This window comes from Achroia grisella, unplaced genomic scaffold (assembly GCF_030625045.1).
Source record: "Achroia grisella isolate CSIRO2021 unplaced genomic scaffold, CSIRO_AGI_Agris_v1 utg903, whole genome shotgun sequence".
Taxonomy (NCBI): domain Eukaryota; kingdom Metazoa; phylum Arthropoda; class Insecta; order Lepidoptera; family Pyralidae; genus Achroia; species Achroia grisella.
Window position 1 is genome coordinate 1,729,215 of NW_026713061.1, and position 7,528 is coordinate 1,736,742.

The 7,528-nt window shown below is 34.6% G+C and overlaps 1 protein-coding gene and 1 long non-coding RNA gene across 3 annotated transcripts in view; both read left to right on the forward strand.

The window, feature by feature from the left end:
- The window catches only part of LOC131853558 (chitin synthase chs-2), a 37,655-nt gene that overhangs the window by 12,203 nt on the left and 17,924 nt on the right, over positions 1-7,528 (forward strand). The gene's annotated exons all lie outside the window — the stretch shown is intronic.
- On the forward strand, positions 5,022-6,157 carry LOC131853561 (uncharacterized). Its single transcript, XR_009357992.1, has 3 exons — positions 5,022-5,175; positions 5,474-5,576; positions 5,995-6,157. It is a non-coding gene; the product is annotated as an uncharacterized LOC131853561 (long non-coding RNA).

Below are 7,528 nucleotides of genomic sequence, written 5' to 3' on the forward strand. Positions count from 1 at the left end.
TCCTCTTCTCCTGAGTACCTCTTTCTTGAGGTCAACGTTAGTGGCATCAAAGTTCTTCTTGGCGTAGTCTATTGTCCTCCTACTATCAACTACTTCTCTAAACTGGAGTCTGTCTTGGAAACCGTCACCTCAGAATTCACTCATCATGTCATTATGGGTGATATCAATACTGATCTCCTTAAAGATACTCCTGAATCACGCAAACTTCGATCTCTGGTGGAGTCTGTTAACCTAACTATACTACCTTTAAACCCAACGCACCACAACACGAATACGGACGACACCTGGTTAGATATAATCCTGACTACCCCGGGTGCTGTCATTAATAAACACGGTCAGATCAATGCGCCTGGTTTCTCACATCATGATCTCATCTATGCCTCATTAGTCATCAATCCTCCGAGAAAGAAGGTGCAAATCTTACTCCTTCGCAACTTTTCTAAGATAAACATAGAAAAACTTAATGAAGATGCTGCGGCGATTGACTGGTCACACTTGCTCTCGGCATCAACAGTGAATCATAAAATCTCTATTTTTTACACTGCTTTGCTGAAACTGTATGATGCCCATGCTCCGGTACGGCGTGTGAGAGCAAAGCGGCCTCCTGCCCCTTGGATCACTCCAGAGGTTCGGCTAGCCATGGCCCGACGTGATCGAGCTTTCAGGAGGCATAGAGGGGATCGGTGTGAGGAAAACTGGCACCTCTTTAAGGCTGCTCGTAATCGGTGCAACCAAGTGGTAAGGGCTGCCAAACGGCGTTACATTCACAGCAATATCCTCGCGTCTTCTTCGGCCGATATATGGAAATTTCTTAACTCCTTGGGATGCGGTAAACCCACCATTAGTCTCCATTCCTGTACTCTTCCACTCGATACTTTAAACTCTCATTTCTCATCAACTATCACCATTGATGCAGCTGTTAAAGCTGACACATTACATTACTTGTCTTCCTTGCCTATTCTATCACTGTCCCCTTTTGATTTTACACCAATAACTGTTGAGGAGACAAAAAGGATAGTGTCTTCTATCAAATCTAAGGCAGTTGGTTATGATGAAATTAGCAGAGCCATGATCCTTCCTATTCTACACAATATCCTTCCTGTTCTAACTCATATTTTAAATTTTTCCTTACAGTCCTCTGAATTTCCCGATATTTGGCGTAAAGCATTCGTACTTCCTCTTCCCAAAATTCCGAATCCCAAGTCTCCTTCTCAAGTACGTCCTATATCCATTTTACCATTCCTGTCGAAAGTCTTAGAGGGTGTTGTTCACAAGCAACTTTCAAGTTTTGTTTATTCAAATAATTTTCTCAGTAACTTTCAGTCTGGGTTTCGACCTGGACACAGTACAACTTCGGCACTTATAAAAGTTATTGATGACATTAGGGATGGTATGGAGAATTCTCATGTAACTGTACTTCTTTTAATAGATTTTTCTAATGCTTTTACCACTGTTGACCATGAGATTCTCCTGTCCGTCCTGAGTCACCTTGGTGTTTCCTCAGCAGTTAACAAATGGTTCTGTTCTTACCTTTGTGGTCGCCAGCAGGCGGTACGTACTGATCAAGGCACATCTCTCTGGTCTAACCTCACTGCTGGCGTGCCCCAAGGGGGTATCCTTTCTCCCCTGTTGTTCTCCATTTTTATTAACATGATTTCAGTCCTTCTTCAATGCCCTTACCACTTGTATGCTGATGACCTGCAGCTTTATGCACAAAGTAATGTGTGCGACATTAATGACGCCATCGATAAGTTGAACTCTGATCTCCGGGTCATTTGTGCGTGGTCGCATAGATTTGGGTTAATGGTCAATCCTACTAAGTGTCAAGCAATTTTACTAGGTAGTTCGCGGCAGTTAGATAGGATTGATAGTACCAACTTACGGACATTAGTATTTGACACCACAGTTATACCATATACCAGCCATGTTAAAAATCTTGGCCTGTACATGGACAACAACCTTAATTGGAATCGACAGGTGAATGAGGTCAGTAGAAAAGTCGTAGCTGCCTTACGGTCCTTATACAGGTTTAAAAACTTTCTTCCGGTTGGTACTAAACGTCTTTTAGTGCAGTCTTTGGTATTACCTATAATTGATTATGGAGATGTGTGTTATTCAAATCTTAACCAAGACCTCCTTAATAAAATGGATCGTTTACTCAACAATTGCATACGTTTCATATTCGGTCTACGTAAATATGACCATATCTCACACTTCCGCGCTGAGCTGAAATGGCTTCCTATTCGCCAGCGCAGGAGTGTTAGAATTCTCTGTCAACTCTTTTCTGTTCTATACGATCCACTAGCTCCTCAGTACCTCAAAGAAAGATTTCAATTTCTAAGTTCATCACATTCTCGTGATCTTCGCTCTTCATCTAATCTCCTGCTTTATACTCCTTCTCATCGCTCTAATTTCTCATCTCAATCTTTCACTATTTCTGCCATTAACCTTTGGAATGCACTTCCTGTTGGCCTTAGAAGATGTCAAACCAAATTTACCTTGAAGAGGTCCTTGCGTGAACATTATTCCAAATTTATTTAATAGTATTCAAGATATGTTATTATATAAACTCCATGAGATTATATGAATATTTATTATATGTAGTTTAAATTTATATTTTATTTATATGTAATCCATAAACTTATATATTTTATATTGGTATATATTTTATATAAAAATACTAATATTTTTATATATTTGCATCTGTATATATATGTACTATTTTTCTGTATCTATTTGTTATAATTTTTGTTTTTCTTTTTTTTTTTTCAATTAATTATTGAAGTGCACCGCCTTATTATCTCTGATCAACGCGACGGTTGACTGGTAGAGAATGCCATAAGGCATTAAGTCCGCCATGTATACATTTTTGTGTGCAAAAGAATAAATAAATAAATAAATAAATAAATAAATAAATAAATAACATTATTAAATTTGTTGATTTTAATTTAACGACCTTTACCAACAATTTTCAAAGTTCATTTAGGCAAACATGTCCATTGACAGAAAGTAATAAAAATTTTGGTGTTTTTTCCTCCAATTGTAAGTAGGTACAACTAGACAGTAACTTATGGCAACTCCAAAACAATAGGCGAATCGACATCAATTGATATAAATCACATTAATGCAAAAAAGTACAGTGGATTTTAGATTTTTGAGACAGTAGAAAAGAGTAAGAGTTAGGGGGAACAACTGAACTAAGTATAATAACCGTGCAGAAGTTATTTTGTTTAGCTGAAGTTGACTCACGTTTGCCGATCGGTCACCGCTACTTGAGTCCGGAACCCGCTCAAATGCCAAGGTTGTCAACTCTGAGGACACAACTTTCGATCAATCGAGTATCGACTGCGCCACATTTTTACGCCCCACTTCTTTTGTCTACTTGGATACAAATAATAACTTCGATAGTCATTGATTCGACTATATTTTGACATCATGCCGTTGTAGAAGTACCTAATCTGTATGATCAGTATGAAGTAGAATTATTCTCGTTAAGATAGTTCAGTTTGTACCCAAATATTTATAGAAATTAGATGCACATTAGTATTATTATAATATTTATTTATTTATTAAAAACTTTAATGTACATAATTGAAAGTACATATGGCGGACTTAACACCATGCGGCATTATCTACCAGTCAACCATGGGTGGTGCAGAGAATGATTGTTGGCGGTGCAAATTAAAAAAAAAATATGTAAAACGATACACATAAAAATATACATGAATAAATAACTACATATATATATACTTACATAAACCGTACATAAATACATAATTAATAAATAATCTGACAATGAAATATCATGTACTGCCACAAATAATGGAATTAAAGGTATATATATATTTATACCTAAAAATAAAAAGCACAATGAGAAAACAGGACACAGAAAAGGTTACAAGTTTAAATAATGTTCCCGTAATTTACGTTTGAAAGAAAATCTACTCGTGGCGGTTTTGATATGAAGGGGTAAGTCGTTCCAAAGTTTGATTGCCTGAATGGCGAAAGAATAATGGACGAAACCAGACAAATGAGCCGGGATATGAAGTAATAATTTTCTAGTAGTGCGAACAGAGCGATTGGTGTTGTCCCCATGGAAATGAAATTTGCTGCTAATGTATTCAGGATAGTTTGGATCGTACAGAATAGAATAGAGAGTGCATAAAATACGGACATTTCTACGATAACGGATAGGCAGCCATTTAAGCTGTGAACGAAAAGATGAGATATGATCGAACTTACGTAAATTAAAAATGAAGCGGATAGAATTATTAAGAAGACGATCCAATTTATTTAGAAGGTCTATAAGAAGGTAATATATAATATACCTACATATAATTGTCAGATGAAGTGGTAGATAATTATATCGGTGTATACACCGAAAACGACATCTAAAGGAGTAGAAAATTTAAATAGAACGGTACCAAACGCTTCGGTAGTAAATATTTTGTTCGTGCGGACGATCATACGTGAACGGAATGCGAATGAGACTGTATTGGTTAGCATCGTTTGGAAGTATTTTTACAGCACGTTGACAAGACAGGAGTAAAATATCGCACTGTACTATAGTTTTGATATAAATACAGTCAGCTTTAAGTAACAAATATGTTATACATTGAGTGACATTGACCTAACATATACCTACCTATTAGAAATTACCTATGTTTCAAATATATAATAGGTCTATAATAAGCCTTTGGAGTTACAGTAATCATATTCGTCTCAATTTCTATTATGATTACAATAATAGTAATAATATTAAATAATAATGTGACATCCCTGTTCTGGATAATATATACCTACATTGGTGGAAGTATATTTTAACATAGGTACTTATAGTAAAACTCATTGCTCGCTTTTGTTAGTATTGAGCATTTGATGATTAAGGACAAATATTTCCGAATATAACAAACAGAAATTTGTCTTATGGTGAAGTGTACAAAAATATTTTTCTGATTTATCCTAGAATACACAAAAACTAGTAAGCTTGTGTAGCTAATTGTAACCGCTTGACATTGGAATATCTATGACGTTTATCTATTGTCATATTTTAAATTTTATACTAGCAAAGCAACTCATTAGTTCATTATTTTGTAATTTCTAAATGATTGAATTAAACTAGAATATTTTAAAGTGATTTATTTGGTTTACTCTTGACTACGTTTCAACAGACCGGTATAAAACTTAATTGAAATCCATATTATATATAACCACGGCAGCATATACCATCAGGACATGATTCCGCGTAAAAGCACCATTCAATTATTTCCTTAAACATCATAAACTCCATAAAAAATATAATATCTGTATATACATTACTTCCCATCGACGCCTTCTATTACGGTACACGAAAGGAATGTACTTACCTAATAATATTTACAGCATACTTAATACCCGTAACATGCAAAGGCTTTCGTAACATGTCGTGAGTAGAGTCGACATTGAGTGATCTATTGTTAGCACCGTATTGTAGGTAAGCTATCCAAACGCCTAGACGGCCTAGAGACTGTAAGGTCTATCATTCTATTGAAATTGCCAAATCGAAGATTCGCTCGAAAGTTGGACGAAAGCTCGAAGTAGGTATAGCACAATAGGTATTCAACATGTAATGTATTATTTCAAGCAGTTAGAATTTACGTTTCATAAATTAATGTATCTCAGTTCTAGTTTAGTTCAAATTTGATTAGTTGACTTTGTATCTTCAAATAAAAACAAATATTTATCACAGAATTTGGAAATCAGTAACTGAACATTTACATTTTATGTATCAGCTTAGTACAGAATATCTAAGTAGGAATATCATTTTGTAAGTTTCATATACATTTATTTGAGTCGAATAAAATCTTGTTACACTTTAATAATACTTTTAATATTATATTTATATGTATAGATAAGTGGTTCATGTGTACTACAATTATATTTTTAGTTATATCACGAATCTTACTTATAATGTAATTTATAACTCTTCACACTTGAAAGTTACTTTCATTTCAGAAGTTAGTAAGCGATCATAATACCAATTACCGTCCCGACAATATGATTTCACGTGTCTACTGCGGCAGAACCGATTTGACACACACTGATAACTCTAAAACCAATCTGGACAAAAATTATATCACCTAAAGTAATATGAATTTTGTATAAAATAAATTGTAGTTTCCTGAATAAAATTTGTTAATTTAAACAGCTTAATATTTTTATTTAAGATTTTAAAAAAGTACTTTATAATACGATTATATGTATGTGAAATAAGATCGATAATCAAATTGTTGTTACTAAGATATTTATTTTATCTGTCTAGAAGAAATCGTATATTTCAGGGATCATAATATTATGGGAGTAATCCCATAAAATTGTTACTTTTCTAGAGACAGCATGGTATTTTCCAAAATAGGTATAACAAGGTTAAGATCGGCAATGAGCACATTTTAGTGTTCTATAGGCTAAACTAAACTAAACCATTTAACATTAGATGAGCTAAGGCTCATGCTATGCTTTTTTGCCACTATTTTCACCACAAATAGTGACAAAGAAGCGTAAGGCTCATCTGATGTAACTGTGTTTTATAGTTGTCCAGTGGTTGGGTATTGAATATTATAAATTAATATTCAGTTTTTGTCCACTATTAGACAATGGAGGATCACTGTCCGATGTCGGTTCGATATCGGTCCGCGTATCGGCCGACAGCAGTCGTTATTGCGAGCGCACCGTTTGATGTCCTCATATCGGCACGATGAGTTATTGAATAATATTCATACGACCAAGACACTTTCTATGCCCTTTCCGGTTCTGTCAGTGATGAATACGTCGTGACAGTGTTCGTATATTTGAAGTGATGGTAGAAAATGAGTGAATACGACCGTAAAAGTTACCACGAAAAGGAATCGGAGGATTATGGTGCGAATAATAACTCTCTTTACAGCAATGGAACATTACATTATTGCAGTATTTACAGGTAACATAAGAAATGTCCTTTATATAAAATACAAGAAAGACGTAGCAACATCTATATTTAAATTCTATGTTTATGGATAGCAATATTTAATTTTGTTGCATTCTTTTTTATCATATATACCGGTATTTTGCCTTTGGAGGATTTCAAGGACTAGAGCCACTGGGTGGCACATCACATTGAATACTTATTTATATTTTTATTATATTTATCTTGATACCATATAGGATTGTTACATTTATTATACTCAGATTATTATAGTCGTATACTGACCGAATCATTGTTTTTTTTTTTCTAATACATATAGGTATACTTCTCTTTTCTTAGTTGCGTCTTTCAATTACTATCGTTGGCTGCACCGCACCCAGACCCTTTACACACTACCTTCTACACCTCCCTCACGGGGTCTTAATTATTGTATTAAATAGCAATATTTATTTGTTCACCGTTAGAAAAACCTTACCTATTCCAATTTTTTAGTTTGTCTGGGTATTATTGGGAATATAATGAATGTAAAGTAACATGTGTTTTATAAGAACTCTTATGTCTCCTAGAACATTATTAGTGAATTGCGGT